The sequence below is a fragment of the Podarcis erhardii genome (assembly GCF_964252035.2).
Source record: "Podarcis erhardii genome assembly, chromosome: 9".
In the NCBI taxonomy this organism is placed as follows: Eukaryota; Metazoa; Chordata; class Lepidosauria; order Squamata; family Lacertidae; genus Podarcis; species Podarcis erhardii.
In genome coordinates, this window is record NC_138512.1 from 71336322 (window position 1) to 71359722 (window position 23401).

Here is a 23401-nt window from a genome sequence, read left to right on the forward strand (position 1 = left end):
CCTTCCTCCCCCACAACAAACACTCTGTGAGGTGAGTGGGGCTGAGAGACTTCAAAGAAGTGTGACTGGCCCAAGGTCACCCAGCAGCTGCATGTGGAGGAGCGGAGACGCGAACCCGGTTCACCAGATTACGAGTTTACCGCTATTAACCACTACACCACACTGGCTCTACAAGCTTCACTTTCTCCACCTGCAATGTTAAGATAATAATACTTACCCCTTACAGGGCTGCTATTTTGGTTACTGAGATAATGTACAGTTGTACCTTGGAAGACGAACAGAATCCATTCCAGAAGTCCGTTTGACTTCCAAAACAAAATTGCGGCTTCTGATTGGCTGCAGGAAGCTCCTGTAGCCAATCAGAAGCCGCAGAAGCCCTGTCGAATGTTCGAGTTCCAAAAAATGTTTGCAAACGGGAACAATCACTTCCGGGTTTGCAGTGTTCGGGAGCCAAAACGTTTGAGTTCTAGGGCATTAAGGATCCAAGGTACAACTGTATATTGCCGTATTTTTTGCTCTATAAGACTCAGTTTTTCCCTCCTAAAAAGTAAGGGGAAATGTGTGTGCGTCTTATGGAGCAAATGCAGGCTGCGCAGCTATCCCAGAAGCCAGAACAGCAAGAGGGATTGCTGCTTTCACTGCGCAGTGATCCCTCTTGCTGTTCTGGCTTCTGAGATTCAGATATATTTTTTTTCTTGTTTTCCTCCTCCAAAAACTAGGTGCATCTTGTGGTCTGGTGCGTCTTATAGAGCAAAAAATACGGTAATTAGCTTGAATGCTTTAAAGTGATGCAATGCACTGTTATAATTTAGCCGTTACACATAAATTAATCTGGATTCAGATTTAGTTCTAAGCAGCTGAGACAGTACCTTCCTGTTTTGACGCTCCCCAAGGAACCCCCTCCTGCTCCTGCAACAGCCCATCGATTCTCAGGACGCGCAAATCTATGCAAGGTCAAACTTTCCATGACTCCACTAGCAATTCTGGTAAAAGCCAAGTAAATGGACGAGGGGACCTGTGCCAAAGCAGTAGTGACTAAACTAAGCTAAGAAATCCCTACCTAGGGGACTTGTACAAGCTGTGCACTTATCTATTCTAGAAATAGCACCATGCAGGGATCCAGAGCCAGTCGTTGAATCTTGGTTTCCACATGGCAGCTGTCAGATATTGCATGGTGTCTGTCCCGCTGGGGAGGGAAACTCAAGTATAGGGTTGTCTACTCTGTAAAGTCTCATGCAATTTGGGGAATTGATCCGCTAAGCAATTCTTTGTTGCAACTCCCCTGTGTGGAGCCGTGGAAGGCAGCTGCCATTGGGCTGTGTTGGCCGTGTGAACTGACACTCGTTCTTGCTATTAAAAAGATTGTAAAGGTAAAGGGACCCCTGACCATTAGGTTCAGTCGTGGCTGACTCTGGGGTTGAGGCACTCATCTCGCTTTATTGACCTAGGGAGCCGGCGTACAGCTTTCAGGTCATGTGGCCAGCATGATTAAGCCGCTTCTGGCGAACCAGAGCAGCACACGGAAACGCCGTTTACCTTCCCACTGGAGTGGTACCTATTTATCTACTTGCACTTTGACGTGCTTTTGAACTGCTAGGTTGGCAGGAGCAGGGACCGAGCAACGGGAGCTCACCCCGACACAGGGATTTGAACCGCCGACCTTCTGATCGGCAAGTCCTGTGCTCTGTGGTTTAACCCACAGCACCACCTGCATCCCTAAAAAGATTGTAGTTACCTGGAAACACTGGCTGCTTGTACTGGTTTGGGCCCAAGAATGCTGATGCAGTGTGGCTTCACCCCCTTCCTGTTCCAAAAGGCCTGCTCTTCAGCATCAACATGGGTCTTTAAAAAGAGAAAGAAGAAGTAATTAGAATCATTGCCAGTATCCTCCAGGCAGCGCTGGAAACCAGGAATGAGCAAGTAAACAAAGCTTGAACTTTAAATGTCCCTCTCTGCACACTATTTGCAGTCAGTGAGAATGGGCAGGGGCATATCAGGCATTTTCAGTTGTGTGTGTGAAAGGGAGGTTACTAGTGGCGAGTCTTCTGACTGCTGGGGGGCAGGATTGCCCCAGAAATACCCTTGTGAATAGGTAACTTTTGGGGAGGGTGCTAGCAGAACTAGCAGCAGTGGAAAGTGGGAGCTGGAGGGAAAAGTAACATGGTTTTCCTCTCTCCTGCAATTACTCCTCCAAGATTTTGCCTTGAAAATTCTGCCCTGAGCTCTTGACTCAGCCCTAGGCATACTGCAGCATCATCTGTGGTTAATGCGTAGCATTTGGGGAGTTGTGAGGAGGGGGAATATGAATTTGGGTTGAATTGAATTCCCTGCCCCTTAGTTATGGTGGACTTAAAAAAGGAAACAAACATTGGCTAACCAAATCGGGCTTGTGGGAGATGGGAAATGCTTGGTTCACATTGCAACCAAACGGCAAGCTCTTTGGGTACAGATAAGCTAAGTCATTAGTCTTCCAGTCTCAAAATGAGGATAATCAAAGCAGTCTACTTTGCAGGGCTCTTTGTAAAGATTACTAAGATTGCATGAAAGGCCCTTTGAACATTTGAAGTGAACTATGTGTGTACTTTGCGAACACTCAATTCATATAGTACATTTGCACCTTGTGACTTTTTTGAACATTTTTACACAAATCATCGCTGATGATTTCAAAGAACGTGGAATGTTTTTTTCTTAGACTGAAGGAATGAAAGGATGAGAGAGACCCATTTTCCATGACCACAGAAAGTACTGCCCAGGCCCTGTCTGACTTTTGCACATATATGGGCAATGCCTGGTGATACTGTCAGACACAGAAACATGCAATTTATTTTATTTTATAAGATTGAAAAGCTGAAGTTAGTAGTATGCACAGTTCTGTGCTGTACAGCAGATTCTGCCATTGAGTGAAACTTCTATGGGTTCATCATCACGTGCCCTTCCGAATATGATAGATACCTGTTGCTTTCCTGACATGTTCTGTCACTTATATAGTGTAGACATAATGAATGCTTGGTGTAGGAGACCACCTGGGGACATTGTATATGCCACCCCCAGTCTTTCACCACTGGGTGAGAAAGAAGCGTATTAAATGAATAAAAACATGGCAGGGAAGGGTGGAGACCAGTTAGCATTAGCATCTAGAACAGTGTCCTTCAACCTTGGTTCCTCAGGTGGTGTTGGGCTACAACTTCCATCATCCCTGACCATTGGCTAAGCTAACTGAGGATGATGGGAGTTGTATCTGGAGGCTAAAGGCTGTAGAACACTGATCCAAAAACAGATGCAGAACTTTATGCTGCATGTGTCTGGTGGATGTCAGAGCACTGTAGGTGCACATGTTTTCTAGTACAATTGCTCCATCTGAAAAGCTGCCTTGGGTTCTCTGGGCTTTTAAGCTGCTTTCCTGAAGGAAGCCACACACCCCTAAATTCCTAGCCAGTGTATCTCCTTGAGCTGTCACATGTCCAGTGCACTCATTCCCGTTTTTGTTGAATAAGGACTTTCTCTTGGATGCAGCTTGTCTGACCTTCCTAAAGCAATTATTGTGTTGCAGTGCATCCACGAGAGGGTTCAGTGCTTTACCTCCATGGCACCTTCATAAACCACTGGAGAAGAAAATTGTCTTTGCTTCTCTCCCTTTTTTTGTTTTGCTTTCAGGAACACTTTGCAGTCTTGACAATGTGCAGCTTGCCCACGCATTGAAAACTTGTCACTTCACAGCCTTCGTTCGTTGCTGGAAGTGGGTTTGCGTGTATCAGCCGCTAGGTGACCTTCAATAGCTGCATCCAGTTGATTGCTCCTCACCTTAATAATCTGAGATATGAATGGACCTTTGGTCCTCCCTTTGCAGCATCAGTAACCATTCTAGGATTCTGAACTGAAAAAAGGACCCCTGACAGTTAAGTCCAGTCGTGAATGACTCTAGGGTTGCGGTGCTCATCTTGCTTTACTGGCCAAGGGAGCCAGCGTTTGTCCCCAGACAGTTTATCCAGGTCATGTGGCCAGCATGACTAAGCCGCTTCTGGCGAAACCAGAGCAGTGCACAGAAACACTGTTTACCTTCCCGCCAGAGTGGTACCTATTTATCTACTTGCACTTTGACATGCTTTCGAACTGCTAGGTTGGCAGGAGCAGGGACCGAGCAACGGGAGCTCACCCCGTCGCGGGGATTTGAACTGCTGACCTTCTGATCGGCAAGCCCTAGCCTCAGTGGTTTAGACCACAGCACCACCCACATCCCAGGATTCTGAACTAGGAAACCTCTAATTAACCAAAGTTTCCTGTTTTGTCACTGACCATTACTATAATCGCCAGCTTCAGAATGAGCCAGGATATTAAACTAACTTCAAACCATGGTTTGATGTACTGACTTGTTCTGAAGCTGGTAACCGTGGGTTCTCAGTTTAGAAACTGTGGTCAGTTGGCGGCTTCTTGGCTTTCTCTCACTACAGAGGGAGCAGCAAAGTGGCTGCATGTGTAAACAACAGGTTCATCTGAATCTTGGGTTTATTAAGCCGAGATATCTGCCCTAGGGATAAGGGCATAAGGAATGCTTGTTGGAACAGGCCAATTGACAACCAAGTCCAGCACCCTGTTTTTGCTGTGGCTAACCAGATGCCTGCAGAAAACCCTTAAGCAGGACCTGAGCACAAGAGGGGGAAATTTGTGCCGTGGGAGGAGAAGAAACTACAGTGGTGCCTCGCAAGACAAAATTAATTCGTTCCGCAAGTTTTTTCTTCTTGCGAGTTTTTCGTCTTGCGAAGCACGGTTTCCCATAGGAATGCATTGAAAATCAATCAATGCATTCCTATGGAAACCGCCTTCAGACCAGGTCCGGGGACAGTCTGTCCCCCGACCTCTTCTGAAGGCTGGGGGGGGGGACAAGGGCTTTTCTTCCCACCGCCAGCCTTCAGAAGGCTGTTCTGAAGGCTGGCGGTGGGAAGAAAAGCCCTTCTCCCCACCTCCCGCCCCGCAAGCTCCGGGGACAGGAGGGCTTTGCTGCCGACCCCCAGCATTTTAAAAGCCCCCGGGACAGCGGAGACTTCTCCGCTGTCCCGGGGCGAACTTAAAATGCTGGCGGGCGGCAGCAAAGCCTTCGCTGCTGACCCCCAGCATTTTAAAAGCCCCCGGGACAGCGGAGGTCTTCTGAAGGCAGACGGTGGGCGAAAGTCTTTGCTCCCCCCCGCCTGCCTTCAAAAGCCGTCCGGGATAGCGGAGAAACGCGCTGCGCTTCTCCGCTATCCCGGGAAGGCAGGCAGGGGGAGCAAAGACTTTTGCCCCCCGCCGGCCTTCAGAAGAAGTCCAGGACCTCTTCTGAAGGCCGGCGGTGGGCAAAAGTCTTAGCTCCCGACGGCCAGCATTTTAAAAGCAGTCCGGGATAGCGGGAAAGCGCAGCGCGCTTCCCTGCTATCCTGGACCGCTTTTAAAATGCTGGCGGTGGGGAGCAAAGCCTTTCGGCCCCCGCCGGCCTTCCTGGACCTCTTCTGAAGGCTGGAGGGGGGCGAAAGGCTTTGCTCCCCACCGCCAGCATTTAAAAGAGGTCCCCGGAGATTTCCCTATGGGCTTTCTTCTTGCGAAGCAAGCCCATAGAGAAAATTCGTCTTGCGGAACGACTCAAAAACGGAAAACTCTTTCGTCTTGCGAGTTTTTCGTTTTGCGAGGCGTTCATCTTGCGAGGCACCACTGTACATTTCTGTAGCTAGCTGTGGATTAACAAACCATCATTAATGATAAAAGAGTTATGTTTGCACTAACCTGTTTGTCCGCACATCACAAGGCTGAACCTCAGCATTGTGTCGTTGGATTATTATTATTATTATTATTTTTTAAAGCCTGTGACATCAACTATTTCACTGTGTGGTCTTCGGCAAGGAGCTGCCCCCCTCCGCAAAATAAAACGTGGGAATTTCAATAACTGTTGAGGTCTTATTTCATCCCTATTATAGGCATATTAATGTAAACTCTTGATGACATGCCAACAAAAGAAGAAAACGAGCAATTAACATATATTGGGTACTTACAGATTTGCTTTTTTTAAACGATTATCTGGATTTTAAGGTATTAGCTGGAGAAATATGCTCCCCCACACAATCCATCGTTAAAGACAAAAAAGACTAGTTGTTAGGAGCAGCAGAGAGCTGTGTGCAGGATCCAATGCATATTGAAAATTTGCCTGGGTTCAACTGACCGAATGACTTTGGGATCCAGCACTGCCAAGCAGCTTGGCTTAGTTGCCCCTCTGCAGACGGGTATTCCCCGCCCCCCAATTTCCCATGTGTTCAGAAAAGGTTGGTGGGGGCGATCTAAGACAAAGAGACCCTTGTGAGTTCCAGCAAGTTGCTTGGCAGTGGGCTAAAGTCTTGTTGAATATCTTGCTTCTCAGCTCCTGTGCTTTGAACTGTGCAGAACAGACAGAAGTTGAACTGTGTAATTCTGTCAGGAATTTCTGGAAGATCTACAAGCTAATATAACTGGAGTTCTCTTTGGTACACAAGGCTTCAAAAAGTTTTGTAATGTTCCCCTGCCACAATCATCTCCCCGTATAGCATCCATCTCTCTCTCTTTCTTGGGGTATAAGTAAGCTTCCAATATTCAAGGTGCCCAACTTTTTTTTTGGCAGTGCTTTGAATAACACCAAAATCTGACTTTAGGCACAATTGGGTACACCTTCATGGATTTCCGTGAATTAGGGAGAAAACCCACACGTTTTCTGTATTCCTCCCTTTCTGTTCTAAAATTCACCCCCAACAACTTTAAAGTAAATAATCAAAACTCACCGGTACATTTGTGATGGGGTACAATATTGAAAGTCTGTCTTAAACCTCTTCTTTCTCTCTTTTCATTCATCCATTTTGTTACTTATATGGCGTAATTTAGGCCTTATTTCTTTTGCTTTCCTCCATTTATGTTGAGGCTATTTAAAGTTACGTTTCTCCTAAGTTCCCCTATTTTTCTTCCTATTCCATCCCTCGTGCAAGGCTTAAGTGGAAACCATTAATGGGTTGTCCACATTTCTTCCTTCAGTTGGAAGCTCGTCAAATTATTCCTCTCCTTTATGACCTTCCTCCTCTACACCCAACTACAGGGTAATCACAAGATTCATGCTTAATCCAGAAGGTACCAGTTTGGAGGCTTGCAAATTGCAAATTGTTGCTTTATGTGATCCAAATTGCCATAAACATGACCTCCCAGCTGTTCTTCCTTACCTTGTTGACTAATAACTAACAAGCTATTTAGTGCGGTACCAAAAACACCCCCACCAATTTACTCTTAAAGCACCAGGAAAATGACATGTAAATGGGTTGTAAAATGCTTCTCTAAATGCCATGCAATTACTTAAAGCGGTAATTGCTAAAGTTTCATTAACAGAGCTTGAAGAAGAAAAAGCTTGCTTAGGTGGAACTGTAATTAGGTTGGAGGGGGGGAAATCCATTAAATGGGTTTGGGTTGTTGTTTTTTATTGTATTACAGCTGCCTAGGTGGGAGTAAGTCTAAACAGGCCAGGGCAACTCAAGTTCACTGCAGAACCTATCCTCTAGCAATGCTCTTTAAAATTAAAGGCCTTATTGTGAGTCAAAATCTTGCAGTGGGGATGCTGGGACAGGGGCTTCTCAAACATTTAGGGAAAGGACGTATCTCAGTGGCAAGACATCTGCCTCATTTGCAGAAGAGTCCAGGTTCAATCCCTAACATGTCCAGGTTGAGTTGAGGAAATAAATTGACCTGAAACCTTGGAGGAGCTTCTGCTAGTATATGTAGATAATGCTGAGCTTGGTGGACAACTCATTTGACTCAGTATTGCAGAGTTATATTGTGCAATCTATTTAGGGCTATAAGAACACTCTTTTATTTTATCTGACTGCTCACAAATGAGTGTTGTGCTCATTGATTTAGCACAATAGGGAATGCTGGTAAAAATAGGAATATTGATTGAGCTTCTTCTGCAAGACGTTGGCTAAAAGCAGCAAAATCAAGGTGACAGTTTGCTGTTTAGTTGGTGTGCTTCTTGGCCCTAAGTCTTCTCTCCGCCCCACTTAATCCTCGTACTTCTTATTTTTATCACATTTTGAGCACATGGATATGTTGAATTCCACCCATCAGAAGAAAGGGCACTAGCGGCACAAGCACGATTTCCCACATTTTTGTTCTTCTAATAACTATAATTTACCCAAACCAGATTTGCACCTGGAATCTCGTTTCTTTGCTACCATAAACAGAGGATGAGTGTGTAAAAATATCCACTGAGCTTTGTCATAGCCCCCGCTTTTAAAAAAGTTTCCTCCTAAAGGTTTTGCATATCATTATGCTTCTGTTTCTTTCTCACACAGGATAGTTTTCTTCACATCTTGCTGCTCACACCCCAAAATAGATTTTTGTGTTTGAAGGATAATCCCATGTTTAAAAAAGAGCTATAAGCACTTGTTTTAAAGGATTTGCTAATTAAGGCGTCACATCCATGCGTGCCTGATAAAATTCGAAACTAACCCCACCCACACCTGAAGTTTCATTTTTCTCAGTGTACCTGTTACATCTGTCTTACTTATTGAACTCGGTTAGATAATTAATTCTGAAGTTCAATCAATATTGCTAGAGGGGTGATAGAATACAGAGCACAATATCCTGTTGGTTCAGTTGTATAATGCTGAATGACAGATAAAACAAGCCCTTGAATGTCAAGTAATCTGAGTAATTTTTATCAGAACAACCAAAGCCTTAATTTCTGTTGCATCCTAACATTATGTGTGACACAGCTCACACAAAACAATTTCCCAGTTGTTTCCTTTTCATTTCCCATCAATATATGCATAGGACTTTCAGCAGGGGTTGTGAACCTGAGGACCAGACCTGTTCCACAGAGCTGTCTTTTTGCCTTCAATACAACTTTCTTAACTTTTTAAAAGTGCTACCTCTCCCTCTGTCAAGGTACCCTTTTATAGAAAGTCTAGACATTTGAAGAAACAGGAAGGAGCACTTCCTTCCAATTTTTGGTCCAGATATGTGTCTCTGTTCCCCCATCTCTACTGAGTGTGCAACTTTTCATGTATGTGCAAGTGTGCATTGACCATGGCCACGTCTGCGGCTAGGATGCAAGCTTTCTTTTGGCAGATCTGCAAGAAAAGCCATAATAAAACATGGTTTCATGGATGAAAACACTATCAATGGCTACTCATGGAGGACGAGGCTATCAAGGGAGAGTGCTCTTGTGCTCACGTCCTACTAGGGGTTTCCCACATTTGGCCCTTGTAATGGGATGCTGGACTAGATGAGCCATTGGCCATTGTATAAACAGCAGGTTCTTCTTGCATTCTTCTTGTTCTTCCCCTCTGTCTTCTCACACTGGAAAGGGACGCCAAAGGTGTAAGGGAGTGCTCAATCCTTGGCTTTTCTGCAGTAGTTAGGGATAGGAGCTGTGTTGGAGAGCAACTGCCAGTCATTGTTGCCAGTACAGTGGTACCTCGGGTTACAGATGCTTCAGATTACAGATCCTTCAGCTTACAGACTCCGCAACCCAGAAATAGTACCTCGGGTTAAGAACTTTGCTTCAGGAAGAGAACAGAAATTGTGCTTTGGCGGCATGGCGGCAGCAGCAGGAGGCCCCATTAGCTAAAGTGGTGCTTCAGGTTAAGAACAGTTTCAGGTTAAGAACGGACCTCCGGAATGAATTAAGTTCTTAACCTGAGGTACCACTGTACTCTGCTAGATGGGCCAGACCTCTGACTTTGTGCAACGCTGCTTCCTGTGTTCATGTAAGCTGTTTGCACAACGCTTCAGAATCTTCTTCATCCTGCATATATTTATTTCTTTTCCACTTAGGCCTAATCCACAAGCAGCCTCCTTTAATCTCAGCTTCTCTTCCTCTCCCAGAGTTTGCTTATTTCGACGCTGACATTTGGCTGCAGCACCTGCTGTTTGGATCCTTCCTGGTCTCCCTTTTGGCAGAATCAACTGTTAATCCTCAGGATCTGCTTTATGCACCTCAAGGCAAAACTGAGGACAACATTTGCAAACCATTTTTCTTTACAGATTTGTTTCTCTCTTCTTTTTTTCTTTTTTTCTTTTTCTGGCCATTGTTTTGGTTTCTTGGCCTGTTTTTCGGTTCCATCTGATTGTTCCCCTTTTCATCTCTGCTTCTCTTCTTCTCCCAGAGTTGCTTATTTCTGGCGCTGACATTTTGCTGCAACACCTGCTGTTTGGCACCTCGCTAGCCTACCTTTCTGAATCCGCACTAATGAGCTCAGGCAGAACAGAGAGCTGTCATTCAGGGACCTGCCCTCATTCAAAGCACACAGAGCGTCACAGTCTCCCCCTCCCCATCACAACAACTGTAGAAGAGGAAACGCTGTCCATCAGGAACTATTAATTGGCTGCTCCTACCCAAAGGTCACCAAGGCCTCTTTGTTTTTTCTTAATGAATGGGGAGGCAGATGATACTAGGGAGCTGAGCACACTTGGTTCCTTTTTCATTGTTCACCTGGACGTAGTGTGAGTACAGAGCAATGGTGGGAATTGAGAAATTTCCCTCCCTGTGGAACGCCCTCCCATCAGATGTCAAGGAGACGAAGAGCTTCAAACTTTTAGAAGACATCAGAAGGCAGCCCTGTATCGGGAAGTTTTTCATGTTTGACATTTTACTATGTTTTATATGTGCTGGAAGCCGCCCAGATGGGCAGGATGTAAAACAACAACAACAACAATTCCAGTGGTTTTTGTTTTTTATGAATGAATCTATATTCATGCAGTGTGTGCATGAGAGTATCATCTAGAGACCTTGCTTGTCTTACCAACTGCCTACCCCTTCTGAAGATCATTGAGTTCAATCATCCATGTAGTTTGGTGAGGGATAGGCCACAGCCCATAGAAGAGCATATGCTTTCCATAGAACTGTTGAGTTGGAAGGGATCCTGAAGATCATCTTGTCCAACCCCCTGCAATGCAGGAATATGCAGGGATCGAACCTGCAACCTTGGCGTTTTCAGCACCACGCTCTAACCAGCTGAGCTATTGGGAGTGCTCAGTCCTTTGCATCTCTGATTCAAAGGTTCTAGTAACAAGTGATAAGTAAGGCTTCTGAAGCTGTCGTAGCTAACCAGAGAGTATACTACCTGGTACACAGCACAACATTGCAAACAAATTATGTTCACCATCTTTGTTCTGTTCCTCTGAGAGTTTTCGGAGCTCGTTTTGAAACCAGTTGTTGAGAACTGCAGATGGGGAAAGAAATCTGCTGTGCTCATGTGTTGCCTCTATGCTTCCCATTGGCATCTGGTTGGCAACTATGAGAACAAGATGCTGTGCCCTTTGGTGTTCTTAAGTTTTCTTAAGTTCCTTAAGGCCTGGTTCGCTTTTGGACATTTTCCTACCTCCTGGGTGAAATTAGGTAGCAAAACTAAAACATGCGGATCAGACGAGAGAGCTTTATGCAACAACCGATTGGGAGAGCTGGGAACAAATTGTATGGAAAAGGAGTAGACGTTGAACTGGATTTGTTTCTCTCATGTTCAACAACCGAAATGTCACTATTTCATTTGAACTGTAGTTGGGGAACAGATTTATTTCATTTCATTAGAACTCAAGGGCTGCCTTTGGGTGGTAAGAGAAGCACATAGCGCCAAACCACTTAGAGCTAAAGTTGGGGTTATTAAATTTAGGAGCACGTGCCGCACTCCTAGCAGCGTTTGTCTTTCCCACTGAGCTGTGATTGCCAAAAAAAGCTTAATTTTAGGTGTGGGTGGGTGGGGGGTAGATTGCATTGGCACAGGAAGGAACTCATGATTTAGATGAGAGCCCCACTAGTTTTGACCTCTACGCAGCATTTCAAGAACAGCCCACTCCATGCCGTAGCCTCAGGACATATAGCAGCACCAGAAAAGAGCACCAGAAAAGCGTTCTACATGGAATAAAAACAGAATATAAAAATATGTAGGAACATAGCAAGCTGTGCTTGCTTTCGGTCCATCTAGACCAGTATCGCCAGCACTGACTGACAGCATCTGCCCAGGGTTTCAGGGAGGGCCTCTGATCCTACCTGGAATCTTCTGCATGGAAAGCAGATGTTCTACCACTGAACCACAGCTCTTCCTTCTAAGAGAAAGAGCTATCACTTAGAGCTAGCCGATAGGTGAAGGAACTTAAGGGTTCTTTGCATGCATAACCCACACCTAAATGAGACTTTAGTTCGATGCAGCAAGCTTATTTAAAAAATTGTCATGAAATGGACTATATCAGCCTTGGAGGTCAGGGCAAGGTACATTTCCCATTAGCAACAGGGAAAGAATTTTAAATATTTTCATAATAGCGTCTTGGGAACACCACAAGACAGTAAAATATTTATCAATGTTATACAGATAAAATTTCCTGAATTTCAAAACAAGTGCTGTTGCCGTCCCGTGCTGTTCTGTTTATGAATTGCTTCCCATGAAGTATCCCAAAACGATTTACAATACAGTAAAAACATACGTAGAACTGTTGCTCATGTAAAAACAGTTAAAATAGTTTCACGTATAAAAACTGTAACTCCCTAAATGTATATACATCTGTCTATCTGCAGTTTGAAAGAGCAGCAGCACATCCATAAAGTCAATTCAAATCCAGTACAGATACATAACTAAAGTGTACGTAACTAAATTATATAGACTACATCCAAGTAATTTCTGCTCAGAGTTGACCCATTGAAATTAATAGGTGTAAGCTAGCTGTGGCCGTTTATCTCAAAGGGAGGGTCTGCTTTGACTCTGATTAATGTTGGATGTAGCTGAATGTCCGAAATCCAGGCTTGCTGAAAAGATTTTTAAAAATCGTTTCTGGAGTGGCAGCCAAACGGTGTGGGCTGCTTTTCATGTGATGCCTCATTAACAGGGGAACAGATGAACTGGGGGCTCTGTCTGCCACTTGACAAACCTTTCACAAATGTGCAAAGCAATTAATTAATTAGGAGGTGTGTATTGCTGCCCAAATTTAATGGTGCGCAGCGCTGATCTTTTGCTTTGGCAGGGTGACGAATTCCAGAGGGGAAAGCTGTGCCTGTCTGTCTGTCAGCAAAAACAAAAGCAAGTCTCTTGCTGACAGCTTTAAGTGGAAGTTGTCAATTTGTTTGACTACAACTCCCATCGTCCCTGACCGTTGTCTGTGTGGTCTGTGGCAGGAGGGAACTGGGATCCAAGAGGTATCTTGTTGACTAATGCTGCCTTGAAGGTTAGCAGTGTCATTGTAGCATTAGTTTTAACCAGTGCTATTTTGCTAGAAAAAGAGGTGCCGGAACTTGCTATGAACACCTCCCTCGTTCTCTTAGAATGGCAATGGAGATGTGCTGGAACCGAGTTCTAATAATAATAATAATAATAATAATAATAATAATAATAATAATAATAATAATAATAATTCTTTATACCCCGCCCTCCCCAGCTAGAGCCGGGCTCAGGGCGGCTAACACCAGTAAAATTACAGTAAAATCATAAAAGAGGGGAAAAAATGCAGCTTCATTTTAAAAGTAGTCCATAGATCAAAACCATAAGGGGAGGGAAACATAAGGGTCAGACTGAGTCCAAACCAAAGGCCAGGCGGAACAGCTCTGTCTTGCAGGCCCTGTGGAAAGATGCCAAGTCCCGCAGGGCCCTAGTCTCTTGTGACAGAGCGTTCCACCAAATCGGGGCCAGTACTGAAAAGGCTCTGGCCTTAGTTGAGACCAATCTAACCACCTTGCAGCTTGGGACCTCCAAAGTGGTGTTATTTGTGGACCTTAAGGTCCTCCACGGGGCATACCAGGAGAGGTGGTCCTGTAGGTACGTGGACCTATGAGTTCCTTCTGAAAGAAAGCCCTGGTTTTAATGAGCTAAAATGCTTCAACACACATTCATGAATAGTATAACAAAAGACTGTGAAATGCAAGGTGTTGCAGTTGTTGGCATCCATCTATTTCAAGAGACAATGGAGTGCGCCTCTGGGGGTGAAGTAAAACCACTTTGTTAGCGGCACTGAAGTGACCTCCCTGGGGCACAAGCCTGGCAGTGTGTATGGAGGTCCTGAGCTGCCCAGACGACAGGACCTTCCTCTCAGCCTTGCTGATGTGGTCCAAAGGAAAGCAGAGCAATATGTTTGGCATCAGCTTGGCTGCAAGAGCTGCTGGAAGGAGGTGTACAAGACTGCCTTAGGACTTCACTCTGGATTTGTGTAGGGTTTTCTCTTTCGCCTTTTCTTCTCGCAAAGATATCCCACAAGGCAGCAGAGTTTCAGGGTCAGTTTTCCATCTCCTAGATGGGCTGCCTTCCCAGGTTGACAAGCCCATCTGCCCCTCACTTCTGCACATGCAGAAACAACCTTCTTGATTTTGTTTGCAAGTGGAATGAACTGCCTTGGAAGGTGGTGGACCGTCCTTCAGTGGAGGTTTTCAAGCAGAGACGTGTGCCCACCTGTCAGGGATTTTTTAGTTGAAATTCCTGCATTACAGGGGGTCGGACTAGGTCAGGGGTCAGCAAACTTTTTCAGCAGGGGGCTGGTATACTGTCCCTCAAACCTTGTGGGGGGCCGGACTATATTTTTTGGGGAAAAAATAAACAAATTCCTATGCCCCACAAATAACGCAGAGATGCATTTTAAATAAAAGGACACATTCTACTCATGTAAAAACACCAGGCAGGCCCTACAAATAACCTAGAGATGCATTTTAAATAAAAGCACACATTCTACTCATTTAAAAACACGCTGATTCCCGGACCATTTGCAGGCCAGATTGAGAAGGCGATTGGGCCGGATCCGGCCCCCAGGCCTTAGTTTGCCTACCTATGGACTACATGACTCCCAGCTCTAGAACACCAGGATTCTATTATTGCAGTTGTCTCTTAAATTGTCAGCTGTTGGTTTCCTCATTCAGTACAGTGGTACCTTGGTTTCTGAACTTAATCTGTTTCGGAAGTCCTTTCTTAAACCAAAGTGTTCTTAAACCAAGGAGTGCTTTCCCATAGCAGCAGCAGGTGACTCAATTTACAAATGGAACACACTCAACAGGAAGTGAAACATGTTCTTATTCCAAGGCAAAGTTCACAAACCAAAACACCTACTTCTGGGTTTGCAGCGTTCTTAATCCAAGTTGTTCATAAACGAAGCTGTTCTTAAACCAAGTTACCACTGTAGATAATGGACATAATTTAATTTGATGGGTTGATTAATCCTATGCTCCAAGGACCAGAATCCTTGTCTTAGGTCTGTATGCATGATGTATGATTTTTGGAGAGAGAGTGGGGTAATATATGCATGTGGTAAGCACAGGCTTTTAACTTGGATGGTGAACAGATTGGTTATGTTTGCTTTGCAGCAAACAAACATATGGTTTTGGTAATGTGATACTGGAATGTGTGAATCACTCAGTGATGCTGATGGGGCAGTAGATTGAAAACAAACAACAGAAAGAATTTCACACCACCATACAGTGTACAATTGACATGAAACGTTTTGATGCTCCTGCATGTCTCTTTGCTCTTGCAAGATCTTGATCGTTGGACCCGCTATTGGTCTCATCCACTCAATCTCCCAGAGCTTGTCTTCGCATGCAGGGGAAGTCCCTCCCTAACTCACTGAGGGTTCGCTACCCATCAGCTACCCTCCCTTGGTTTAGCCAGCCAGTAGAAGCCATTTCCCGGGGTGTGGCTGCTGTTGCATGCCGACGGCTCAGTCAGTAGAGCTTAATCTCATGGCTGTGGGTTCAAGCCCCACGTTGGGTGAAAGATTCCTGCTTTCTGAAATTAGACTAAATGATCCTTGTGGTCCCTTCCAGCTTTATAATTCTAGAACCCACAGCTGAGAACTGAGTGTAGGGTGGGGACCAAAGGTGGTTAAAGTACCCCAGAAGGAACACAATGTATCCTCCATCAGACCCTACATTCTACATAGAGTATTGGTTTATCTATTATTTAACTTGTTTGAAGGTTCCCCTGTGCTGTCTAAAAAGAAAAGAAAAGCTTTCTGCACATCTTGAAAGCTTAACATTCCTCCTCCTCCTCCTCTTGCCATGCAGACTTTTCCATATTGGGAGACTTTAATTGTATATGTGCATCTGGACATGAAACCCCTCTCCTGTTTCCAAATGAACCCCCTGCACCACTTATTTGATTCAGATGTACTGCTTCAGGGGAAGGGCTGCAGCTCAGTGGCAGAACACATGCTTTGAATGCAGAAGGCCCCAGATCCAACCTCTGGCATCTCCAAGCAGGGCTCTTGTCAGAAACGTGTAGACAATGCTAAGCTAGATGAACTCATTTGGCACAAGACAACTTCCTATCTACCTTGTTTCTGTTCACAGGATATATTGCCCTCTCATTTTTGTTTGTGTGGCATAACCTTCAGCACTCCCTGTCCTGAAACACCTTCCTACCAGCCAAAGCTTTTGAGGCCCTGCTCACCATCCCCCTCCTAATTCTACAGAATATCTTTTCTATGAGTTTTTCCTGTTTGATGCACCCATCTTGCTTTCAGAATATAGCCAGCTTCTTGGTTTTTCCTTATGTGTGTTCGTTCCCCTAATTTTGGCCCTTGGGATATTGCAGGTTGCAAAATGAAATATTGTTTCCAGAGAGGGGAATTTAGAATAGTGCACAAAGTGATAATAAACGTAGACTGTTTAGGGGAGAGAGGAGAGGATGTGCAGATCTCATTCAGCTTTTGGAGACAGTTGCCACCATTCATTAAAGTGGCCTGAAAGAGTCACAGTTAAACGATGCCAGGCACTTCCTCTAGAGCTGTCCAGGTTGCCTTTTTAGCAGAACTCTCCGTTCCTCTTGCCCAAAGGAGGCCATTGAATAGGACTTTAGGTCACCCATTTTTCTGGCATTGCCGGAGCCTCTCAAATAGACATCAAATTTAACCCTGTGCTGTTATCTTCAAGTCGATAACCAATGCTTTATTTGTTTTCTCTTCCTATGTGTTGCAGTGCATTTATTAAATCCTTCCATGCCGTCTATCTATCTGTCTGTCTGTCTGTCTGTCTGTCTGTCTATCTGGCTTCAGCCAAAGCGGTGCAAAAGAGAAGTTGCACCAGGCTGTGTCAGGAGCGAGCCAGGAGTAAATCACACTGTGCAAGTTGGAGTTAACTCCTTATCAGCAAAAACAGGGTCTGCAGAGCAGTGTCAGGCCTAATGAGCACAGCAACTCATCTCCGCTGGTCTTGCCCCATGAAACAGTTGCTAAGACTGAAGGCCCCCACTTCCCCACAGATGCCTCCTTTCCAGGGTTCCCCCCCTAGCAAACAGAGACTGTGCCTGTGCCTGTACATCGTCAATCTCTTCTCCTCCCTTTCCATGTCTCTTCTGGTTCTGGGAGACCACTGGGGAAAGGAGCTTGTTCAGCAGGAGGGGGAGACTCCAGCTGGACTCCGCTCTGCCTCTTGGCTTCTCTCCTCCTACCCTCCTGCTTCAGCTTCTGCCTCTGATACTGGACTTCTCTCTGCCACAGACTCTCCCAGCTCACTAAGTCCTGTTACCTCCTCAGTTTCCAACACCACCTCCTCCCAGGCTTCTCCCTTTGACCACTCATCATTGTCCCACCACCACTCCCCAAGCTCTGAGCCTTCTTCCCTTGGGGGTTCCCCAGTTGGTTCTTCCTATCATTGCTCTGCATCAAATCAGTTCATGACAAGCTGCATCAGTCCACGTGGTACAAAATAAAGTCCTTGGATAGTATCCAGCACTTCATACGAGGAGTTGGGCTTCCTCAGTGGAAATTGCTCTTCTTCACCTTCTTCGCCATGCACCACCAAAATCTGTTCAGCAGGGTCCTCCAACCCTTTGGAACAGATTTTGTGGGTGAATGGAGTGGAGACTGCAGATGAGAGATGGGTGGAATTTTTGTTGTGGAAGCAGACATTAGCTATGCTAATGGAATCTGCCTTAAACCTTAAGTTTATTATTTTTAATAGCTTCTCTAAAAAAATGCCACCCAACAAGTAGTGGCCGTCATTCCATCTTGTGGTTGTGAACTCCACTCATTGCTAAACTGCTGTGTGAATAAATAGTTCCTTTTGGGTGTCCCAAATCTCCTGCCAATCAGCTTAATGATAAGAACGCAATATAAGTTCATCTTAGTTTAGGAGCCACACTGTGCCATATTTGTTTACTTGGTTTGGAACAAGTCCCACATGAAATTGGCTTTAATTTGCAGATTTGCCTTTTTCAGTCGCTCTGATAGGCTCAATATTTACTGAGCCCAAGCACCGAAGTGATTTTGGTTTGAAGGAAAGCGGTTGATGGCTCTTAGAGATATTCAGCTGCTGCTTGAATTTACGAGAAGCACACCTTCAGATAAACACATTTCCATCACTGCTGGTGTATGTTTGTTTATCTGCAGTTCTCCACCCTAAAGCCTTGAGAAACGAGTGGGTAAAACCAGGATTATCTGGCCACATCAAAGATACTTCATGTTTGTGTTCTATGTGAAATTAAGGCAAGCAGATTCACTGCTAAGACAGGATGATGGGTCATCAGATTATGGAGCAAACATCTGACTAAGTTTTATATAGGTGTTTTTCTCTATGATACTAAAATGCCTTCATCGCTGGCATTTATTTATTTTTTACTCTTTTTGGCCGAAGTCTGGGATAAAGATGCATCGAATAGTATGTCATAAATAATTATAAATAAATAAGTTGGCTAGAATGCACATTCATTTTTTAAACTGGATCACTTCTTTATTTCCTGTATTAACAACATTCATACTTCTGCGTGGTCTGGCAGTTTTTTATATATATATATTCTTGATAATCAAGTCCTGTGTTGTCATTTCTTCTAGTGCTCATGAGTTTAGAGGGAAGTTTGAAATGTGAAGGCAAAAAAAAAATATTGCTGATGGATCCATTCTTATGGCATCTGCTTGCATGTTGGCCACAGGAAAAGCTTGCGTGTGGTAGCTTCAGCCATAGAACATGCTGCTGTGTGCAAGGTTTGACTTTTTGTGGGTGGCTGGGTATGAGAATGCTACTCCCCAAACTCAAATTTCCTGCACATGACAAATTCATTGCAGGTAGTGGGGCACCTTTAAAGAGGTGTCTTCAATCATCCCCATGTACTCAATTTTGATGGGGATGGGCACTCAAAAAAGGAATTTTTTAAAAGCTAGCAATGTGAAGTATTTTAAGTTGTAAAGCCAGGGTGTTTTAAAAAGCTGAAATAATCTCTTCTGTGCAGGAGTGTATTATTAATTTCAAAACTAGGACTGAAAAAGTGTGATGTGGGATGTGGAGCTGCTGGTGAAAATGGCAGCCCTGTGCCAAGTTCTCTTTCCACGGTTGTATGACATGATACCCATCACGCATCATGGATTCAAATTTCAAGAAAGGACATTCTGACTGAACACGATGAAGAACTTTCTTACAGTAAGAGCTGTTTGCAAGTGGAATGAACTGCCTTGGAAGGTGGTGGACCGTCCTTCAGTGGAGGTTTTCAAGCAGAGATGTGTGCCCACCTGTCAGGGATTTTTTAGTTGAAATTCCTGCATTACAGGGGGTCGGACTAGGTCAGGGGTCAGCAAACTTTTTCAGCAGGGGGCTGGTATACTGTCCCTCAAACCTTGTGGGGGGCCGGACTATATTTTTTGGGAAAAATATAAACAAATTCCTATGCCCCACAAATAACGCAGAGATGCATTTTAAATAAAAGGACACATTCTACTCATTTAAAAACACGCTGATTCCCGGACCATTTGCAGGCCAGATTGAGAAGGCGATTGGGCCGGATCCGGCCCCCAGGCCTTAGTTTGCCTACCTATGGACTACATGACTCCCAGCTCTAGAACACCAGGATTCTATTATTGCAGTTGTCTCTTAAATTGTCAGCTGTTGGTTTCCTCATTCAGTACAGTGGTACCTTGGTTTCTGAACTTAATCTGTTTCGGAAGTCCTTTCTTAAACCAAAGTGTTCTTAAACCAAGGAGTGCTTCCCATAGCAGCAGCAGGTGACTCAATTTACAAATGGAACACACTCAACAGGAAGTGAAACATGTTCTTATTCCAAGGCAAAGTTCACAAACCAAAACACCTACTTCTGGGTTTGCAGCGTTCTTAATCCAAGTTGTTCATAAACGAAGCTGTTCTTAAACCAAGTTACCACTGTAGATAATGGACATAATTTAATTTGATGGGTTGATTAATCCTATGCTCCAAGGACCAGAATCCTTGTCTTAGGTCTGTATGCATGATGTATGATTTTTGGAGAGAGAGTGGGGTAATATATGCATGTGGTAAGCACAGGCTTTTAACTTGGATGGTGAACAGATTGGTTATGTTTGCTTTGCAGCAAACAAACATATGGTTTTGGTAATGTGATACTGGAATGTGTGAATCACTCAGTGATGCTGATGGGGCAGTAGATTGAAAACAAACAACAGAAAGAATTTCACACCACCATACAGTGTACAATTGACATGAAACGTTTTGATGCTCCTGCATGTCTCTTTGCTCTTGCAAGATCTTTGAGATTCCTCCATCCCTGATGGAAATTGCTTTCTGCCTTTGGGTACTTGAGGGCATAACTTCAACACACAAGAGTGGCCTTAGCCGAACTCACAAGAAACTGCTGACGTGTGTGATCTCTAGATAGCAATTTGTTCATTTTGAAATCCATTGTAGGCATTTGCTACATCTTGCAGATGAAACAAAATAGGTGGGGTGCATGAGTGGGTTGGGAGTCCTGCTCCATTTACTTCATTCAGAGCAGCTCCGTTGGAATGAATGAAAGCTCTGAAGAAGCAAAACATTAGCGCATTGTCCCAGGAGTGAGTTCTGGGGAAAGAAGATGCCACGACATGGGTTTAGCAAAAACAAAATCAATGGGATATGTATGCATATGTACATACATAAAATGATAGCTGCTGCCGTGCAATTTTAGAAAACAGAATGTGCAGAAGTTTTGCAAGTACGTCAGTCTATGGTCAGTCATTTGTGGGATAAATGTTCCCTTAAGAGGACAACCTTACTCCTGGCAAGTTATCATCTGAAATATTTCAGACCTTATTATTCCACTAAGGCCATTACTATTTATAAAAATGGATCTTTTATCCCTTTTCAAACCTCTTCTTTCGCTTCCTTTGTTCCCCTATCCCCATAAGTCCACCTGTGGTAGCCACTGCCTAAAGCACAGATGATACTTATTTTTAAAGCTATGTAAAATGTTCTGTGCATGGTGTGCCATTGATTGATTGAGTATGAGTCCATGAGATTATGGATATCAGTTTTCTAATATGCTTACAGAGTTGAGGCAGTAACAAAAAAGAGAGGAAAAGTTGTACAGCTAATGGCTGTTCTTTTCATTAATGCTACTACCTTTTGGTGGCTAGCTGAGTATGATTTGAAGTGGTAGAGGGGGAGTTTAGGCTGGTGGAGTCTGTGCGCGACACATGCAGGTCAAAGAGGAAGAGGGAAAGGTTGGTAGTTCATTACTTCAGGTTAATTGGGGCTCTAGCTTGTAACTTGGGCTTGGGACTTGCGGTGTTTGCTCTCAGCACATCCTGTTCCCTCCAGCGGCCAACATGAAAATATGCTGTTCTTGCTAAAGAAAGCATGTAAATAACCAATGAACGGCCCATTAATCAACAGTGGCACTAAAAAGACCAATGCGGTGAAGTTTGAGCTGCGGCAGACCTTGTGACCCAGCAAATTCCGCGTTTGGATTTTGGACTTTTAATGTGCATGTTTTAAATGCACAACTGAGGCTTAAATAAAGGAGGAGGGGGAATCTGTGTTAACATGGTATCCAATTTTAATGCGTCTGGGCATGGGTGCATTCAGTTTTACCAGAGTAGCATGTGGTATAGTTTTTTTCTGGGATGAGCGCCTTCAGGCAGCAGGCTTTCATTTATTTATGTATTTATTTAAAAGCATTTCTAAGGTGCTTAATGTGTGTGTGTTTTTAAAGAAATCCCTAACTGGCATACAAAAATAACACAAAAGCAATAAAAGCAGTGAAACACCCTTGTAAGAACAGGCCAAAACAGGAATAACATCAACCAATCTTGTGGGTCAGGAGAAGCTTGGGCAAAGAAAATGCATCTTCACATGGCATCTGGAGCAGCACATAGTTGATGTGATGTGCACAGCAGAGGGGAGGCCGTTTCACAGGGCAGGGGCAATTGCAGGAAAGGGGTTTTGCTTAGCTTTCTCCCTAGAGGGGGGACAGGCGAGTAACATTCTAACATGCAGTCTGCTACCTGCAAGCTAGAAAAGGAATAGGGAAGGAAGGGTCATGTGCCACTTTTGTGCGACTGAATGGCACTCAGACGCTACTCAAATTGAGCACCTTCCTCAGGGCTCCCTGACACTGTGTGAGGTTCAGAGGCTGGATCAGAATTCAAAGGCTTTTCATGCTCTAGGAGCAAAAAAGTGTTGTCCATTCTCTATGAAGAAGGCATGCCTGAGCCCATGCTTTGATACTTATCAGAAGTTAAGTGAAGACTTTTGTTTTTGTTTTTGTTGGGTAGGCTTTTTTGAATATATGGACAAGGTTACTGGGATAATTGGTAGTGTATTGCTTTGCTGCATCCAGACACTGTCTCAAGACCTGTACATCCATTCCTGATTCAGATGTGGCCGGGAAAAAGAGCTAGGTGTCACCAGCATGCTCAAGACTTTGTTCTTCAGGTCTCCTGATGGCCTGTCCCAACAGCTTCATATGTATATATTAAATAGCATTATGGACTAAATACATGGCTCCTACGCTCAAATAAATATTGGCCACTGGCATGAGCTGAACTCTGTGTTTCCTCAGACCCTAATGCCCTGTTCAATTGTTATCCTCCTCTTGTGGTTGCTACCCTGTGAGGTGGGGTGAAGTGGGGAGAAGCCTGTTGCTCTTGACCCCTCCTGCATTTCTCCTCCTACCATGCCACACATGTTTGGGGCTGAACAGCTGTAGCATGGAGCTTGCTGAAGTCAAACAGATTCAGAATCCATATCTTCTAACCACATGGGTAGTGTTACTGAGAGAAAGAGGCTCCTTGCTGCTGATGTTCAGCCCCCTGAGATGTTGGAGGTTGCAGGAAATGCAGCGTGGACATGCAGGAGGGACAGGGCCTGTGAGCTGGTTCCTATTTCCCTCTCGCATGGTGGCAATTGTACATGTATGTGAATGCTCAAATAGGCCTTATGCATACAGTGGTGCCTCGCAAGACGAAATTAATCCATTCTGTGAGGCTCTTCGTATAGCGGTTTTTTCGTCTTGCGAAGCAAGCCCATTGACAGCTTAGCGGATTAGCACTATTAGCGGTTTAGCGGCTTTTAGCGGATCAGCTGTTAAGCGGCTTAGGGCTTAGGAAAAGGGGGAAAAACCCCGCAGGAACTCGCAAGACATTTCGTCTTGCGAAGCAAGCCCATAGGGAAATTCGTTTTGCGAAGCGCCTCCAAAACGGAAAACCCTTCTGTCTTGTGAGGCAT

General features: G+C 44.5%; 1 protein-coding gene and 1 long non-coding RNA gene across 10 annotated transcripts in view; one reads left to right on the plus strand and one right to left on the minus strand.

The window, feature by feature from the left end:
- Positions 1–23401, plus strand: part of SLC4A4 (solute carrier family 4 member 4) — a 195245-nt gene that overhangs the window by 84719 nt on the left and 87125 nt on the right. The window lies entirely within an intron of this gene.
- The window catches only part of LOC309350459, a 61396-nt gene that overhangs the window by 33721 nt on the left and 4274 nt on the right, over positions 1–23401 (minus strand). For all 3 annotated transcript variants that reach the window (XR_014160396.1, XR_014160397.1, XR_014160398.1), the window contains one exon: positions 1736–1842. This is a non-coding gene — a long non-coding RNA (uncharacterized lncRNA). The remainder of the gene's footprint in view (positions 1–1735; positions 1843–23401) is intronic.